The sequence below is a fragment of the Hypanus sabinus genome, chromosome 5 (genome assembly GCF_030144855.1).
Source record: "Hypanus sabinus isolate sHypSab1 chromosome 5, sHypSab1.hap1, whole genome shotgun sequence".
NCBI lineage: Eukaryota > Metazoa > Chordata > Chondrichthyes > Myliobatiformes > Dasyatidae > Hypanus > Hypanus sabinus.
This window is the reverse complement of record NC_082710.1, coordinates 51,374,719-51,395,334: the sequence shown is the minus strand read 5'-3', so window position 1 is coordinate 51,395,334 and position 20,616 is coordinate 51,374,719.

Sequence of the window (20,616 nt, the reverse complement as noted above, 5' to 3'; positions counted from 1 at the left end):
TAGGAGGAACAATGACTTCAATGGGAAAAGCATCAAAATATATGTAACATGTTATATTTAAGCAGAATGAAGAACGCAGCCTGGAGGTGTTATATGGAGCAACTGGGGGCGAACCCAAGTGCAGGACATGGACATGGAGAAAGGGTTGAGAGGTGCTTGCACAGTCAGGAATGTGGAGGAATCTTGACGCGGAGCTCTGATATAGAGACTTGACATGGAGACGGGGTTTTCATGGAATAACTTGAAACTAGAGCCGAACTTAGAACTAATGGTTCTAAGCGGTCGGGAAATGAAGTTATCACACAGGAATAGACCAACAAACTGGCGACCAGTGGTTGTGATACCAGGGTTCTTATCCTGCAGTCTCTGATGGAAACCAGGTGCACTGTAATTAAGTAAACTAGCAGCAATGATGAATCTAACAACTGGAATTAAGGCGTAATCAAGGAGATAGGAGTGAGATGGGGGATAGTCAGACTGGACAATGACAGTACCTGACCTCCCCCCCTCAACAGGAGCCTCCAGGCGATCCCCCCAGGCTTGTCTGGATGGTCCCAATGGAAGTCACGGATGAGGGAAGGGTCCAGGATGAAGGAGTGGGGAATCCAGGAACATTCCTCTGGGCTGTATCCTTCCCAGTCAACCAGGAACTGGAGGCCCCTGCCCTGACGACTCACATCTAGTAGGTGCCGGACGGTGAATGCCAGGTGATCCGGGCAGGTGGAGGGGGTTCGGTCAGAGGGCACAAGGGGCTGACAAAAACTGGTTTTAACTGGGAAATATGAAATGAATGGATGTGCATACATTTAGGCAGTTTGAGTTGAACTGCTGTGGGGTTGATAATACTCTCAATCTTGAAAGGTCCCAGGAAGTGAGGGGTGAGCTTTTTGGGCTCATTCTTGAGGGGGATGTCTTTAGACGAGAGCCACACACCCAGGTCGATACTCAGGTGCAGGAGTCCGATGGCGATCGGCACTCTTTCAGTTGTGGTCGGCTGAGCGGACCAGGGCCATGTGTGTGTCTTCCCAGATCTTGTGGAACAGGTGGAGATGGGCCTGAACAGAAGGCACAGCAATATCCTCTTCCTGAATGGGAAGCAGTGGGGGTTGGTAACCAAGAGAGCATTCAAAAGGAGATCTTCCGGTGGTGGTGCTGACCAGAGAGTTCTGGGCTTACTCTACCCACGCGAGGTGGTTGCTCCAGGTAGACGGGCTGTTGGCTGTTATGCAATGTAGCGCCACCTCCAAATCCTGGTTGACCCATTCCGTCTGCCCGTTCGTCTGTGGATGAAAGCCAGACAACAGACTAACTGAGGCATCCGGAGCTCGACTTGTAAAACGAATTGGGGACCCCAGTCGGTGATAATGTCCAAAGGAGTTCTGTGAATGCGGAAGACGTGGTGGACGAGGTGGTCTGCAGTCTCCTGAGCAGAAGGGAGTTTAGGGAGGCCTACAAAGTGCACAGTCTTGGAAAAACGGTCCACCAAGGTGAGTACAGCGGTGTTCCCATGTGACGGGGGAGTCCCGTGACAAAATCCAGTGCTATGTGAGACCAAGGACGACTAGGGACAGGTAGGGGACGAAGTAATCCAGCAAATGGCCAGTGGAAGGCTCTTCCACAGGCACAGACGGAACAGGCAGAGACAAAGGAACAGGTATCAGCGTCCATGGAAGGCCACCAGAAGTGTCATTTTAGAAGACACAGTGCCCGATCACTCTCGGGATGCCAGGCGAAAATGAGACATGTGCCCCCACTGGAGAACCTGAGATCGAATGGAATCAGGCACAAAAATGTGATTGGCGGGTCTGTTGCCGGGGTCAGGTTCAGCCCATTGGGCCTCTTTTACTATGGCCTTGATTTCCCAGGTGAGGGCAGCCGCTACACAGGATGGTGGGAGGACGGGCTCCGGGCTGGAAAGGTCTTCCTCGGAATTATACTGACAGGAGAGCACATCGGGTTTCCCATTCTTAGGCCCTGGACGATAAGTGAGTGTAAATCTGAACCAACCAAAAAATAATGCCCAATGGGCCTGACCGGAATTCAGGTGTGTGGAAGTTTGGATATGTGCAAGGTTCTTGTGCTCAGTCCAGACGATAAACGGGTATTCCACCCCCTCCAGCCAGTGCCTCCATTCTTCCAAAGCCAGTTTGACCGCCAGTAGCTCCCGGTACTCCACGTTGTAGTTTTGTTCAGTGAGAGAGAGCCGGCGAGAAGAGAAGGCACAGGGATGAAGTTTCTGATCAGGTCCAGAACATTGGGACAGGACCGCTCCCACCTTGGAGTCGGAGGCGTCAACCTCCACAAAGAATTGACAGGAGGGGTCCGGTTGGACCAGAATGGGAGTGGACATGAAACGCCTCTTCAGTTCAGCAAGTGCCGAGTCAGCTTTGGAGTCCCAAAGAAAAGGTGTTGAAAGTGAGGTAAGTCGGGTAAAGGGTGCCGCCACCCAACTGTAATCCCTAATAAACCGGCGATTGAAGTTCTGAAACCCCAGAAATCGCTGGAGCTGCTTGCGGGTCATGGGTCTGGGCCAATCCACCACCACCTGGAACTTCTCGGGATCCGCTGTCACTCGCCCACTCTCGATGATGTAACTTAAGAAGCTGACCGAGGGGAGATGGAATTCACACTTATCAGCCTTCATGAATTCAGCCTCTGTAGGACTTTATGGACATGATGAATGCGTTTCTGGAGACTGCTGGAGAAGATTAGGATGTCATCCAGGTAGACAAACACAAAGAGGTTAATAAAGTCTCTTAGCACATTGTTAATCAAGGTTTGAAAAACAGCGGGGCATTGGTGAGGCCAATCAGCATGACCAAGTATTCGAAGTGGCCTAGAGGGGAATTAAATGCCGTCTTCTACTCGACCCCCTCCCTTATTCTGATCAGATGGTAGGCACTTCGTAGGTCCAAATTCGAGAAGATGGTGGCTCCATGAAGTGGTTCAAATGCTGAATTTATGAGGGGCAGTAGGTACTTGTTTATAATGGTTATGTTGTTAAGGCCTCGGTAATCGATGCAGGGACGTAGTGACCCATCCATCTTCCCCACAAAGAAGAACCCTGCACCCCCGGGCAGGATGAGGGCTGAATAATGCCTGCAGCGAGAGACTCACTGATGCATTTCTTCATGGCTTCTCTCTCAGGCCGGGCAAGTTATACAACTGACTGGTGGGTAATGAGGCCCGGGGGAGAAGGTTGATAGCACAATTGTATTGTCGGTGTGGAACAGGGAAAGAGCCTGTTGTTTACTAAATACCTGTCCCGGGTCATGGTACTCTGCTGAAACCTTGGACAAGTCGTGGGGGTTCCATGACAGGCAAGGTCGTGGTGACCTCCCAGGGGATAGGGCCGACTGAAGACAGGTGGATTGCCAAAACAGGCTCCAGCTACCTATCCTCCCAGTAGACCAGTCTATTTGGGGATTATGATGGCTCAGCAAAGGGTATCCCAGAAATATAGGGGCTTGAGGAGAATGGATTAGGTTAAATTGTACCTGCTCCCGATGGTTTCCAGACAGAATCAAAGTCAGAGGTGATGTACAGTGGGTGAGTCGGGCCAGAAGTCTTCCGTCCAGTGCCCGGGCTTCCAGGGGGGTACTTAGTGGTTCCTGAGGAATTCCAGCCAGGAAGGCTATGTCCTCTTCCAATAGATTTCCCTCAGCACCGGAGTCCGCCAAGGCGGAGAGAGACAGGGACTGTCAATGATGCTTCACAGTAGTTTGGATCTGCATCCGGGTTTGGGGGACTGCAGTGAGTGTTGTCTGACTCACCAGGATAGTGGGAACGGTCGGAGCGGGAGCTATGCTAGGAATGGAAGGGAGAGAGAGGTTAGGGCTGGTCGCGGATGGTAAAACCGGCTGTGGGGTGACCGGTTTTCTCTCTCTGATATGCTCAGAGTCAGTTTTCTAGCCTCGTGGTTAGAGGGACCAAAGAATCCAAGCTGTTTGAGTCATTCCTCACCGCCAATTTGTCTTTTATCCTGTCACAGAGGCCTTGTCAAAACACTTCTTGGAGCGCCTTTTCATTTCAGCCTGAGTCAGCCGCTAGAATCCGGAACTCTATGGAGTATTCAGCTACACTTTGTGAGCCCTGACGGAGAGTCAGTAGGCGCTTAGCAGCGTCCTTACAGTGAATGGGATGTTCAAATGCCCTTCTCATTTCCGAGATGAAGACGGGAAAAGAGGAGCAGCTCTGGCTGGTCATCCCAGATCGCAGTGGCCCATGCTAAGGCATTCCCTCACAACAACCCCATGATGCACACTATTTTTGATCTGCCCGTGGCATATTTACAGGGCTGCTGCTCAAAAACCAAGGAGCATTGCAGTAAAAAAGCCCGGCACTTCCCTAGGTCCCCAGCGCAGGGTTCTGGTTCGGGGACGTGCGGCTCACTTGGTGATCGTGTTGCCGACCCATCGGGCATTGCCATCCAAGGCTGTGCAGGTTGGTCAGACCAGGTTCTCGAAAGGGGCGGAGTAAGGGGAGCGGATACTCGGTCGTCCTGCTCACTGACCTTCTTTACATTCTCGGACAGGGCACGGAGATTCTCCATGACGTCTCTGAGCAGTTGATCGTGTAGGCCCAGTAGGGTACCCTGGCTGGAGGGGGCCTGTTGCAGGGGGTTTGTGTAGCTGGGTTCATTCTTGGCCAGTTCGTTCTGTTACAAGAAGCGACTGGGGGCGAACCCAAGTGCTGGACACAGACACAGGCTGAGAGCTGCTTGCAGTCGTGAATGTGGAACAAATGAACAAGGAGGACGCGGAGCTCTGATATACAGTCTTGACACAGAGATGGGGTTTTCATGGAATAACTTGAAACTAGAGCCGAACTTAGAACTAATGGTTCTAAGCAGTCGGGAAACAAAGTTATCACATGAGAATAGACAAACGAACTGGCGACCAGTAGCTGTGACACCAGGGTTCTTATCCTGCAGTCTCTGATGGAAACTAGGTGCACTGTAATTCACTGAACTACCAGCAATTGGGAATCTAACAACTGGAATTAAGGCAAAATCAAGGAGATAGGAGTGAGATGGGGACAGCCAGATGGAACCATGACAGGAGGTTAGATTTTAAATGGCAACATTTCAGAGGGAATGATGGGGGTTGGTAGAATCTCACTGATCTGTGAGTGAACAAGAATTGTCAATTGTCCATGAGGTTGAAAATCTCCTTACAGAGGAATTTTGTATATTGCCCTACTCTTAGTATCATTTGGAGAAGACTTAAACTGAAGGAAAAGTACACAGGAAATGAAAATTCCACTGAGCCACTGGGAAACAAATTTTCCTATTACAATAAATGTGCACAAAAATGTTCTTTTTCTCTCTGGATTTAACTGTTTTTCAGTTGCTTTGCAGTGTCTTTCTTTCGATTTGTATCGTCATATTTCTGGTCCAGATATTTATGGCAAGGAGAGAAATGGCTTTGAGTTAGATATTTGGATTGACTCACATTGGCCATGACAGAAACTAGGTCACCAAGTTCAAAGCTGAAGATCCAACATAATACTAAGGGAATGCTGCACGGCAGAGGGTATCTTCTGCCAGATGGCCTTCACGGACAGATGAAAAAGGATCCCACAGTACATTTTCAAAGAGAAACAGACGAGTAACATTGATAACCTAGCCTGCATTTATCCTTCACTCAAAATTACTAAAATTGTTTAACTGGTTACTATACATTGCGTTTTATGGGAATTTATGGTGCAGAAACTGGATGCCACATTTCTCACATCATAATAAAACGATAAAGTGATAGAAAATTTACAACCTGTAAGGAAGCCATTAAGTCTATCTGCAGCAGTCAAAAAAAAGCTTCCAAACTTAATGAGGAGGAACAAAGTTATCTGGAGACCACATCTATAGATCTACAAAGTTGCCATGCAAGTTGATAGGGTAGTTAAGAAGGTGTATTGTGTGTTGGTCTTTTTTAGTTGGGAGATTGAGTTCAAGAGCTGCAAGGTAACATTGCAGCTCTATAAAACCATGGTTAGAGCACACTTGGTCACCTCTGTGAAATATTTAGAGAGGTCGCAAGAGACATTTACCAGGATGCTGCCTGGATTAGAAAGCAAGTTTTATGAGGAAAGTATGAGCAAGATAGATCTTTTCTCTTTGGAGTGAAAGAGGATGAGGGGCAACTTGATAGAGGTGTATAAGATCATAAGAGGCATAAATAGAGTGGGCAGCCAGCACTTTTTCCCTGGGGCAGCATTGCCTAATACAAGAGGGCATAATTGTAATGTGATTGGAGCAAAGTACAGGGTGGCTGTCAGAGGCAGATGTCTTTACATACAGTGGTGAATGCATGGAACACATGGCCGAGGAGGTGGTAAAGGCAGATGCATTAGAGATGTTACAGAGATTCTTAGATAGGCACATGGAAGAAACAAGAATGGAAGGTTATTTAGGAAAGAAGGGTTAGATTGGTCTTGGAGTAGGTTGAAAGGTTGGTTTAACACAATGGGCCGAAGCCCCTGTACTGTAATATACATCCTATGTTCTAATTCCACCCTCCTACACTAGGTCAGTAACCTTGCAGACAATGGCTTTTCATATACACATCCAAATACATAAACAAACACATCTTATTTAAATACAATCAAGATTTCCTTCTCTGGTACCTCTTTCCACACCTCCACTCCAATCCTTTCTCCAATTACAGTACTTTGAAACTACACCTGTTCCTGGGTTTTGACCTTGCTAAAAAGTCCTTACTATTTACTCTGCCCGGGCCTCATTTACACCTCAATTGTGTCTCTTCAGCCCTGTCTGTCACAGAAAACAACCCTTGCTCTTCCAATTTTTATACGTACTCACAATTTTCTAGAGACCCAGGGAAATTCATGTAAGCCTCCTATGTACCCTTTCCAGTAGTTACATGTGGTGCCAGGAAATATCCACAATATTCAAGTCCCAGCCTAACATGATATGAAGTTCCAGCACAACCCGAATAACTACCGATCACTAGCTCTGATACGATGTGCTTCAAGAGACTGATGATAGCACACATCAATTTGAGCTTCACTGACAACCTCAACCCACTAAATTTGCTAAAAAAAGGTCCATGGTAGTATCTCGCTGACACAACATTCATCTCTGGAACATCTAGATAATGGACACCTTTGTCGGACTCCTATATATCACCATATAAATATCATCAACAATTTGTCCTGGACAAGCTACATGGATGTTATGCCCACATAGCCACAGCAATGCCTCCACTTCCTCATAAAGCAAAGAAAATTTGTAATTTCCCCAATGACTCTAACCTATTTTACAAATGCACCACTGAAAGCATCCTATCCTAATGCATCTCACTTTGATGTGGCAGCTGGTCTGCCCAAGATCCAAAGAAATTGCAAAGAGTTAGGAACACAGCCTAGTCCAATACAAGACTCCCCTCCATTAACTCTCATCTACACTTCCCACTGCCTTGTGAAAGCAGCCAACATAATCAAGGACTTCTCCCACACCGGATATTTTCCTCTTCTATCTGTTGGACAGAAGATACAAAATCTTAAGAACATGTACCACCAAGACCAAAGACAGCTTCTATTCCACCCCTGTCAGACTCCTGAAAGCACCTCTCATACGCTAAAAGATGAACTACTAATCTCTTCATCTACCTTTGCTCTTTATTGTCTACCTGCATTCCACTTTCTCTGTAGCTGCAACACTATATTCTACCTAATTGTTGTGGAATGATCTGTCTTGGTGGCAAGTAAGCAAAAGCTTGTTACATGAGACAACAATAAACTAATACCCAATAAAGCAATGTCTCTTCTCTTATAGTCTTTTCTCAGCCAATGAGCAATGTATCCTGTGTATTTGTTTTGCTCTTTTATTTTGCACTACTTGAATTTTGTATATATATATATTTCCTATTGTAATTTATGGATTTTTATTATGTATTGCACTGGCCTGCTACTGTAAAACAATAAATTTCACGATATATGCCAGTGAGATTAATTCTGATTCTGAACTGCCTTATAAGACAAAACACAGGAGCAGAATTCTCTCTATCCTTGTAGATTTAAGGATCTAGACAAAGACATATTGGGATCCCTCAGGACCGCCACACTTGTCAGCATATGCTCTAATCTATTTGCCTTGCTAGATATTCCCGAATATTCTCTGGATTGACTTTGATCTGCTACTTTATTGCCTAAGCAGCACACCACCTACAGTATATCTCATGCACCATCAATAACTCTAGGAGACTGGAAGTGAACGATAGGCTTTTATTAACAGCGAAAAAGGGAGCACAACCATGTTGGAGACTGAGGGAGGAGCAGTGCCCTAATTGCCTTTATACAAGGGTCTTTGTGAGGAGCCACAGGAGCAGTCAGCAGAGGGGTGTGTCCAGACAGGTATACATAGTTTACCACAATATCCTCCTGAAGTTGGAAGCTTTCTTCCTTCCAATGAACCACAGTGCCTGGTCTTTTTGCAATAACTGTGTTCTTGCATTCCGTGCACTGGCTAATAAAGGGATCTATAAGGTTTGCCTCTGAACTGACTGACTTTTCATTTTTTATCTGTGTATGTACACTCCCCAGTGTCAGTGTTTCTCCATATATTGTACATTCCTTTGCCTGCTGCACCACAAATCATTTCCTTGAACTTCTCAGGATTAAATCCTTGTTAACTTTGTTTTTGCCCAACTGATGAAATCTTCCTCAGCATCAACTACATGGCCATGTTTTGTATGACCAGTGAAGCTTCTTTACATTAACCTCAATTTAGATCTAGGTCATTACTCGGTCTTCTATATGAAGTAAGAGAGAGCAATGGTACTGTGTAGATAATTCCTTGCAGCACCACGATGTTCCATAACCATTGTTTCCCCTTTGCTTTCTGCCACTGAGAAATGTAAATATAATTTTCCACTCTCCATTTGTAACCATCCCCCATATGAGTCATACCAAAAGTCTTGTGAACATCATATAGACTACATCAAACACACTTAATTCATTGACCCTTTTTGTCACTTACTTTAAAAACTCAACTTATTTTGGAAATTGTATCCTTTCCTCAGCAAATTCATAGTCTTTGTAAATGAAGATTGATATAGAAAAGACAGATTTTCAATAATTTTCCAACTACTGATGTAACCTAATGGTCCTAATATTATTTGATTTATTCCTACCTTCCTTTTTGTACAATGGTATAATATTAATAATATTGTAACAGTAACTAATCATTAAGAGTACTAATTTGGCTCAAAGTTGCTTTGGAAAATCCTGAAAGGAGAGCAAAAGGCAGTCATCCTCTCTCCTCATGGGGTAAATAATTGTGACTTCAATGGAGTCAAATTTCAAAAGCAGTGAAAAAATGCACAGAATATTTTGTTATTATATTGAGGTTGATTTTCTAGGGATAAACACAAGAAAGTTTGCAGATGCTGGAAATCCAGAGCTACATACACAAAATGCTGGATGAATTCAGCAGGTCAGGCATCATCAATGGAAATGAATAGCTAGTCAACGTTTCCAGCTGAGACCCTTCTTCAGGATTGAGAAGGAAGGAGGATGATTCCGGATTAAAAAAGGTGGGGGGAGGGGAAGAAAGCTAGCTGGAAGGTCTTAAGTGAAGCCAGGTGGGCGGAACAGGTCAAGGGCTGGAGAGGAAGGAACCTGATAGGAGAGGACAGCGGATCATAGGAGAAAGAGAAGGAGGAGGGAACCCAAGGGAAAGTAACAGGTAGGTGAGAAGAGGTAAATGGTCATAGTGGTGAATAGAGGAAAGGGAGTGAAATTTGTTTACTGAAAGGAGAGATCGATATTCATGCCATCAGGTTGGAGGCTACCTAAGCAGAATATGAGGTGCTACTCCTCAATCCTAAGGGTGGCCACCTCTTGGTGCAATAGGAGGCCATGAATCAACATGTTGGAATGGAAGTGGGAATCAGAATTAAAATGTTTGGCCACCGGGAAGTCCCATTTGTGGCAGATGGTGTGGAGGTGCTCGACAAAGCTGTCCCTAAAATAACAATGGGCCTCACCAATGTAGAGGAGGCTGCATCCAGAGCACTGGACATGATAGAGTACTCCATCAGATTCACAAGTGAAGTGTTGCTTCATTTGGGCCCTTAATGGAGGTGAGGGAGGAGGTGTATGGGCAGGTGTAGGACTTCTGCCTCTTGCATGGTAAGTGCCAGAAGGGAAGTTTGAGGGGAGGATGAATGGACAAGCGAATCATGGAGGGAGCGACTCCTACAGAAAGCAGGGTGGTGGGGGGGGAGGTAAAGATATGCTTAATGGTAGGATCCCTTTGGAAATGGTGCAAGATGCACAGGATAATGTGTTGGATGTGGAGGCTGATGGGGTGGTAGGTAAGGACAAGAGGAAATCTGTCACTATTAAGGTGGTGGGTAGATGGGATGAGCACGGATGTATGAGAACTGGAACAGATGCAGGTGAGGTGGCATCAACAGTAGAGAGAGGGAAACCCCATTTTTTGAAGAAGGAGGACACCTTTGATATCCTGGAACAGTAAGCTGCAACCTGAGAACAGCTGTGGCTGAGGCGAAGAAACGGAGAAAAGTGAATAGCATTTTCACAGGAGATAGGGTAGGAAGAGGCATAGTCGAGATAACTGTGGGGATCAGTAGTTTTATCAAAGATGTCAGTTGACAGTTTGTCTCCAGTGATAGAGGCAGATAGATCGAGAAAGGGGAGGGAGTTGTCAGAGATGGACCAAATGAATTTAAGGGCAGAGTGGAAGTTAGAGGCAAAGTTGATACAATTGAGGAGCTCAGCGTGAATGCATGAAGCACTGCCAATGCAGACATCAATGCAATGGAAGAAGGGTTGGGGAGTATTACTAGGGAATGCTTCGAGCATGGACCATTCTACATGGCCAACAACAAGGCACGCATAACTAGGGCCCACGTGAGTGCCCATGGCCACCCCTCAAGCTTGAAGAAAGTGGGAGAAACCAAAGGAAAAAATTGTTCAGAGTGAGGATCAGTTCTGCCAGACGTTTCTTATCAGTTCAATGAATTCCACACGGATGCAACATTTCTGAGTGCTTTATAGAGAACCGCTCCAAAATTCTGCAATGGTTAACCAGGCACCAAACACATATCATTCATATCAGACCAGCTGTAAATCATTTACTGCACATTTTTCAAGTTTTACTGACTCTAAAGCAATTAGATCTAACAGAACCACAGAATGTTCGTTACTTGAAAATGGAATGTTGTACAATCTGGTTACATTTTGAAATGTTTGTCCTTATATATTATTGTAAATGCCAATGGCTAATTGTAGCCTCTTCCTTCTAAATGACAAAGCAAACTTTCATTCAAAACTAGGGGATCTTTTTTAATGAGCTGACCACATAGAGGAATTATGTGTGGGGAATTAACCCACTTTCCTCCCCAACATGAGTGGGGCATTGTGATGGGAAACTACTGAGCCATGTGTATGCATAGGATGAACCTTCAAAGACTTGCCATTATAGTGTAGTTAAGGTAATGGAAACACTATAATTCTAACCACAAAGAAATTACATGTTGTACTTTTGTAGACCTAACAACAACCCCAGTAAGTATTATACATGCTATCCTTCCCATTCGACGTAGGTTGTGCATACAGTGAATTCTTTGTCTGCTGAATGACACTGACACCAGTAACTTTAGTCTTCATACTTGCTTGCTCTGTTTATTTTAAAGCTGTTCAGTTGGAGGACTCACCTTACCTTTTACGGTAGTGCTTTCTCAAGCAGTCTTAAAACCATGGGGAGTAATTGTTCAACATTCATCTATTCCCATGTATGTTAAGATTTTATACCAAAGTTAGTCGAAGATAATAAGACTCCAGAAACGTTCAGGAATTTATAAACAATTAGGATATCAACTAATGTAAATAGAAGCCTAGTAGCTATTCAACCACATATGTTAGAAGAAATATGTCCTCCATCAGGAATTTCTGGTTTGTACCAAATATACTATTGTTTATACAGTTCTCAGATGCTATACTACCAGGCGATATCTTCAGATCACGAACGTTGTTGCTCAAGCAACAATCAGTTTATCGCAACTGGACAAACTCAGTTACCCCAGGACTGCAATAATTAATGACAAGACACAAACTATTTTCTATGATCACTGGATTAAAATGTCCTTTTTTATATTAATTTGAATTAATTACATTAATTACATTCATGGATTCATTAAAATAGGCAGTGAAGAAATTTCTTATGATCTTGTTAATATAAATTCTAATGGTGACTGAAAGAAGTTGGTGGTGTTACACCAGCTTCTGTTAGAAACCAATTTTATTCACAATGCTAATCAATGTTTCGGATATATGATTGGACAGAGTACTGCGCAAATTTGGTGGAAAGGTTAAGCAGAAAGCTTAGTAAAAACAACTTCTAAAGACTCAAAGAAGCTGCTAGGGAGGTTGGAGAAGATGACAGGACAAAAACACAGGCCATATCCAATTTTACTAATATTTCAAGAAAAAGAGAGGAATTCTATTAATGGAGGAAAACTGAGTGGACAGAAGAGAAGAAAAAAGTTTCAGAAAAAGATAATATTATTTGCAAAATGGCAAAGCAAAGGAAATTCTTGACTTTAATAGCTAAGTACAAAATGTAAATGGAAACGTATGATTGTTAACCTGGATTGAACTTGAGTGTTTAAGCTCCAAAAATTAATTGCTGGCTGATTATAACTTTCATCAGTTATGCAAGTTTTGTTGCTTTCTGAAATTGGCTGAAGTTGCAAAAATCTGCAAGCAGTTTTTAAAAAAAAATTCTGAATTCAACACTGGAATGAACAGCAAAAGGAGGAAAGGAAGAAGAGATAAAGAAAATTATTGGCAATTAGATCACAGTTCTCAAGAGTAACCCATCTCACCACAACTCCAGTAAATAAATTGCCTCATTCCCAATTCATTAGCAATCCCCATGTTATCTTCTTTCTGTCTGGACAATAACACTGATATTTGGTCACAATGCAAAAATAAAAACCTACACAAAATAAACATTCTGATATCAACTTTATAAGTTCATGTATGCCCGGTCAGTCTTAATACTCCTTCAGTGTCTGGCTTCCTTGTGCCTTTGTGCGATTCTATGACTGCAGTGTGTTAGAAGGCTGCTGGCACTTCGCACAGGATACTCCAGACCTTAGAGCTTGGTCTTCATTTGCTAGTACTATTATCACATGGGTGTCAACACACTGACACATGAGGGTTCTGGAAAAGTGGCAGGAATGAGAGTATAAATGCTATTTTCTTTATAGAGTACAGCAAGTTCATGCTCCTTAACTTTCTCAATGCCTTCAGAAAGTTTAAGGTACATACATCCACTCCACCTTCTCCACCAAGGGACAATCTGTTCATCTCTTCTATTCCATATACTCCCAGAATATATGATGATATACGCCAGTGACCCTGCTGCAAGTACGTTTTTCATTGTGCATATGATAGCAAGCCCAGCTTTAACATTGAAATTTGAATATCACAGTCCAGAATGGCTCTTGAAAAATCCCCATCTCTTCTTGAAATCACAATCAAAAAGCTGGAAATGGAGATAGAAAGTCTGGGGGGGGGGGGTCAGTTAGGTACAAAAACAAAAGACTGAAGATACTGGGAATCTGTAATATAAAAGAAAAGAAAATCCTGGAAATTTGCAGAAGTTTTTGTAGCTTCTGCAGAAAGAGAACTATCTAACTGACGATTTTGGACCTGAAAAGTTAACTTTGTTCCTCTTTCCAGAGAGGCTGCCTAACTTGCTCAACATTTTCTGTTTTTATTTGGAGTTGAATTCAGGAGCAGGATTCATAAAAATCTAACATGAGTAGTGAGGTTGAAGATAGTGTAAGCAATGAGTCTGGTAACTGCAGTGGATCAACTTGTTCTATCTAATGTTACGATCCAGCAGCAATGAATATATAATTGAGACAGGTTGTTTTTTATAACAAATAAAACATTTATTAAACACTGCTAAAAAATACCCAAAAGTAAACAAACGACTAACCTAACCGGAAGTTGGCTGCTATGCGGCAGCTTGAACAGTTCTTAAAGCGATAATTTAAAAACAGTTCTTAGAAGTAGTACTGCGAAAGTCCAAATGTTTTACACAGTCGCTTAGGAGAGACTTTCCTTGAGGTAATAAATTCTCTTCCTGGTGTTACTGCTGATCCCAGCCGAAGTATGCCTTGCAGGGAGGATTTACGATTAAGGAAATAAAACGGCTTAAAGGCACTGAACTTTCCTTGATGAAACTCTGCATCCAACTCTTTCTGCTCTTTTTTGGCAAAGCAGGAGTTATCATGGACACAAGTTACTAATTCCTTGTACGAAGATTAAATAAAGATTGAACCAGCTTTACAGCCGACAACACAAACTTTCCTCGATTCTTCCACCTTTCCGAACTTCGATAAATCTTCACCCTCAGACTGGACTGAACTGACAGTATTGTAGCAAAACTGCTGGCAATAATCTTTGAGACTTAAGGCAGAAAGTAAAACTCCACTTTAAGACAAAACTGCATCATAACATCGAATAGCAGCGGAACGGAGTCACTGAACAAATTCAACCACGAACTGCCCCATGTCTCAGGGAGGGGTTCTCCTTTTATACCCTGTTGAAAAAAACTACCACATGACCTCTCACTGGCAGGAAAATTACATCACTCCACCATCACAAGACCATTACATCATGCCCAATATAGCCTCAATTACATCATGGTCATGTGACAGGCACAAGATACCCATGGGTAAGTAACACTAAATATTTGTCACCTTCTTGTGTCTGCACTGGTTCTGTGAAAAGTCATCAAATTAAAATGTTAACTTTCTCTCTTTGTAGATACCTGTCTTCATGAGCATTTTGAGCATTTTCCATTTATACTTCAGATTTCCAACATCTTTGATGCTTTGCCTTTGTATCAGAAAAATCTGCTGCTGGTTGTAGACTCAACCAATTCCATCACTAACATAAACCCCTCCTACTACTGAGGGCATCTTCAAGAGGCAGTACCTCAGGAAGGCAGCGTCCGTTATTAAGGACCCTCACTAACTGAGGACATGCCCTCTTCTCATTATTAGCATCAGGGAGGAGGTACAGGAGCCTGAAAGCACACGTTGAATGATTCAGGAGCAGCTTCTTCCCCTCAGCCATCAGATTTCTGAATGGTCCAGGAACCCACATTGTTCCTTTTTAGCAATATTTATTTACTCTGTAATTTATAGTAAGGCTGGCTGGTGGTGTAATGGCATCAGCACTGGACTACAAGGCAGATGGTCCTGAGTTCAAACCCAGCCGGATCCCAATCTGGGCAGCAGCAGTACCTGTGCAGAATAAAGGCCTGGCAATCTACCTCCATATCTTGCCATGGAAAACCCTCTGGACCCTCTAGTCCATGAGGTCACGAAGAGTCAGACTCGACTAAGTGACTGAACAACAACAACAAATTTATAGCAATTTTATATCTTTGCACTATGCAGCTGCCACTAAACAAACGATTCCACATCATATAAGACAGTAGTAATAAATCTGACTTTAATTCTGGTTCTGAGACATTAAAAATAGCTTGTTCATGTAAAGAAATTGAAATCTCTCTGTTATACAAGTCAGCAGAAATGTACAATATTGCCACCTTCAAAACCAGTTAGCTATAAAACAGAGGGGATTATCTGTCCAGGTTTAAAGTTCTATTATGATTATATTCAAATATCACTCTTGTCTACTAAATGTTATGAAAAATATGCTCAGTATTGATTAACCACACAGTATCTATTTTAACATATATTTTCAAAAGGGACAGTATTCATTAAAAAAAGCAGAGGAAATCTACCAAAATGGTGGAAATATCTGCTTGGGCATTTAAAATCCTTAATAAAGTACCTTATACTGGGCTTCTATACCTGCAAAGAATTTAGTTATATAAAGCTATTTCTTTTAATTACAAAAAAATTCCTAGATAGAAACTTGGTGACAACATTCACGGTTTGTTCTGTGATTTTCTCTTAAGCCACGCATCCTCTCTCAGGCAGTAATCCTGTTGGAGTATTATAGAGAAATTCAGACTAAGTTATCCTGAACTTCTAATGACACGTCATCAGATGGGGACTGCTGTAAAAGAAGTCATTGCTTACCTTTGAACCTCAAGGTTTGCCTCTCCCCTCTTTGACTCACCAAACATCTATGTCCCCCTCCTCTGAGCAGCCATTCAAAAACAGAGACTGAGTTCCATCCATTGAAAGTTTATTTCCTTTAAGCCTGATTTGCTGGGGAACACATTTGGCACAAAACGCTTGCAGAGATCAACCAAATGGTGTCAAAGAGAAGGCCCCAGAAGCATTATGACCCCTACTGCGATGAAACTCATAGGTCAACATTTATTTAATATATGTTTCAACTTTTCTGGAGATTTCCTCTCTCAATCTCTGTCTGATAGAGTGTTTGAACACTGTCTGAAGCATTATAGGATTTGTTTCTATCTGTTATCTGATTTGCACTGTATTCCTAGGTAACTTCTTCAAATGTTCCAGCATCAGCACATACCCTTGTGTTCCTTCGTCTGCCGTCATTTCTGGCATCAGAAAATAACAGAATACATGCATTTGTGTGTCCACGGTACTTTTCTACTTCGAAAAACATCGTATTTGTGGGATTGAGTTTAAGAGCTGAGAGGTAATGTTGCAGCTATATAGGACCCTGATCAGACCCCACTTGGAGTACTGTGCTCAATTCTGGCCGCCTCACTACGGGAAGAACGTGGAAATCATAGAAAGGGTGCAGAGGAGATTTACAAGGATGTTGCCTGGATTGGGGAGCATGCCTTGTGAGAATAGGTTGCGTGAACTCAGCCTTTTCTCCTTGGAGTGATGGAGGATGAGAGATGACCTGAAAGAGGTATTCAAGATAACGAGAGGCATTGATCGTGTGGATAGTCAGAGACTTTCCCCCGGGGCTGAAATGACTAGCATGAGAGGGCATAGTTTTTAGGTGCTTGGAAGTAGGTACAGATGAGATGTCAGGGGTAAGTTTTTTACACAGGGAGTGGTGAGTGCATGGAATGGGCTGCCGGCGATGATGGTGGAGGCGGAAATTAAAGTGTCTTTTAAGAGACTCCTGGTTGGTTACATGGAGCTTAGAAAAATAGAGGGCTATGGGTAAAGCCTAGGTAGTTCTAAGGTAGGGACATGTTCGGCACAGCTTTGTGGGCTGAAGGGCCTGTATTGTGCTGTAGGTTTTTTATGTGTCTATGTATGTTTATACAGTCTGAAGGCCAAAGTCTGTCTTTCAATGATACATGGCACTGGCTTCATTTCATTGGAACAGAAAACCAGAGGTTTGTGATTTGTGTAGATGATGAAGAAAGGTCTATACTGTACATACTGCACCCTAAACGAATAGCTGAACTTTCTGTATACAACTAATAGTATTTTTTATCTGCTCCTGTCAGTATTTTGGACAGAACCATTGCCCATTCAATGGGACAACACAGCTCCATATGGTAAAGCTTCACAAGACTTAATTAACTCTCCATCTGTTAAGGCCTGTTCTTGAGCTTCAGTTCACTTCCTCCCCACATCCATTCACACCAAGCTGTGCTAAGGACATAAAATCACTTCAAGATATTGCAAGAATTAATTACAGTTGTTCAAAGTGCTATATGTTCCTCTAGTTCAGTTACATTAGTTAAGGCTACAGTACTGATAAATAGGTTTTACCTTCTCTTGAATGGTTGTAGTCCCTTAGTATCCACATGGCAATTTGTTCACCAAGAAGGTAGAATATCAACACGACGATGGAAGAACTCAGCAGGTCAGGCAGCATCCATGAGAAAAGAGTAGTCAACGTTTCAGGCCAAGACCCTTCATCAGGAATGGGCGGGATGAATGGGGGGGAGTCATCATTCCTGATGAAGGGTCTCAGCCCAAAACGTTGGTTATTCTTTTCTCACGGATGCTGGCTGACCTGCTGAGTTCTTCCAGCATTGTGTTCGTATTCTTTAATCCATAGCATCTGCGGTTGTATTTTTGTGTTTTCACCAAGAAGGTACTTTGTTTTTCTTGAAACACAGGATTGCCTTATCCAGCAGGGTCAATGCTTCTTACAGATTACATCAACACGTTTCTTCAGGAGTCTTTAAGCAGGACATCATCCAAGTATTTAGCAAACTTGGGGACGGCTTTGAGCAACCCTTTCATTGTTATCTGGAGAGAACAGGTGCAGTTGAAACTTCAAAAGGTAATCAATCATATCTGAACAAGCCCTAGCATATGTGAGTGACAAACATTTCTTAGACTGATCCTGTAACATTTTGTTGATATGCATGAATCATATCCAACTTAGTAAACAGTTGGCCCTCAGACTGAAATGTATTCTCTGAATGGGATACCCTTTCCAGGATGAATGACAATTCACAGTCAACTTATAGTCTTCACAAATCTTAATAGATCCATCATCCTAAGGTAGGCATTTAACAGGTTCAATAAGCTTATTGTACTTCCATAAGGCACAGACATTGGATTGAAGGACTGTGGTGGAGCATCAGGATTACCATCAGTTTTGGCTTGGGTATCCTGCTATATTCCCAGTTCACTTTAGGAAACTACTTCATATCTTCCCTGTTTCCTCCAAAATATGCTAACATCACTCATCTTTCCACAGTAGGTAATCCTCTAATCCAAGGGAATTTACTTCATTCGACCTCTCCCATCTGTTTAGTTAAGAGCCCACATTATACGTTAGTGGTAAAGTTTTAACCCGTCTTTGGTATTTCACTACCATGTTAACAACACCAATTTCTCTAAAGCTGTCAATAGAGCAAGGTTAATCAGCAAGAAAGTTTAGTGCATAAGTAAAGACAGCACAGGGGAAATTAAGGAATGATGGCATCCAAGAAATATTATTCCACTATAATGATTAATGTAGCAAGTTTTGATGTTTGGAGAGTAAACAATTTTGCACAGAATAGAGTCAAAAAACTTCTTGTTTGCTGTAGGATGGCATGCTGCTTCCTCTGAGATCCGGAGACTGAGATTAACACTGACGTTAGATGCTATGTGTGTGGAGTTTACATTTTAGCTCAGTGTTTGTGCCAGTTTTCTCCAGGTGCTCTGGTTTCCTACATGCCCATCACATAAGTGTTTATGTAGATTGCCCCTGCGGCCCTGGCACAGGTGGGTGGTAGAAAACTGGGAGGAGGAGGGTTCGGAGGGATGCAAGAGGAAAATGGGATTAATATGGATGCTCTTGTGCTGAATTAACCCATGGCAACTCTTAAAGCAAAAGAATGCAATGCAACATATTTACATATTCTCATCATGTTTAGCAGTAAAATAATTAAATAATAAGGTATAATCAGAAAAAATGTTGTGCATTTGCATGCTTCAATTTAAACATTGCTATTTTAATTTGATTCAGATTTATAAACAGATCTGTTTAAAATATAAATGTAATCAACCACAGTTCTCAACAAGTGGTAAAATTTTGTTTAAACAGTATTAACTATAGGCATTATTTATGTGTTTTTCTTTTAAAATCTGCAAATGGATAATATTGGAGACTTAATTAAAATTCATATATGCAGTATCATAAATGAGAAGGAGGAAATTGGAGGCCTTGTATTCTCTTATTTCAATGAAATTATGCATTTTTCTGAAAAACCGAATATGAGAAAATCAATCATCAAGAAACAAATGTTTATGTGATTAATAAATAATCTTCAGTAAAATATACATAAACCTTGGGCATATCAGACATTGCAATAAGCTTCCAATTTAAACAGAAGAAGGTTCCCATTAGCACAGTTCTGCTTTGAATAAACAGCAGGATACTACAAACGACCTCAGTACAACTGGATTTGAGAAAGACAAGGTCAGTCAATGTTCTTGCATCTGATCATAATCCAGTGCCCACTGGTAAAAACTACATGCTTTTGCATGTCATTTCATTTATGACAGGATTGGACCATTCGTTTTGATGGACCAACGATACCATTTTATTCATTTGTGAGATGAGCGGCTGGTATTTATTGTTCTCCAGCTTCCTTTGAGAAGGTGATGGCAAGGTGTTTACTTGAACAATCAAAGGAGCTTGAATGCCTTTGACACGCACCTAAATCCCACTATCAATGAAGCTGGAGATGTTCTTGGAGTCTCTTCTTCCACTTAGTTGTTTAATGGTTCAACACCATTCACAAGACCATCTACACAGGATGTACAGTAGCAGGGCCATTTCTTCCACTGTGTGTGAGATTACTTGGGTTATTATATTGATATTTACGCACTTTGCTCTGTGTTGTGGCTTTGTCTCTGCACATTTTTTTTTGGGTATCTTTGGAGTGTACCGTTCAACCCATTTCATTAGCTAGGGTTGCTGCCTCTACATTTTACTAAATTAAGTATTTATTTATTTTTTTGTTGAGATACAGTGTGCAACAGGCCCTTCTTACCTTTCAAGCCATGGGTCCAGCAATTCCCTGATTTAATCCGAGCCTAATCACTGGACAATTTACACTGACCAATTAACCTACCATCTGGTATGTCTTTGGACTGTGGGCAGAAACCGGAGGACCTGGAGGAAACCCATGCAGTCATGGGGAGTACGTTCAAACTCCTTACAGGCAGCGGCAGGAATGGA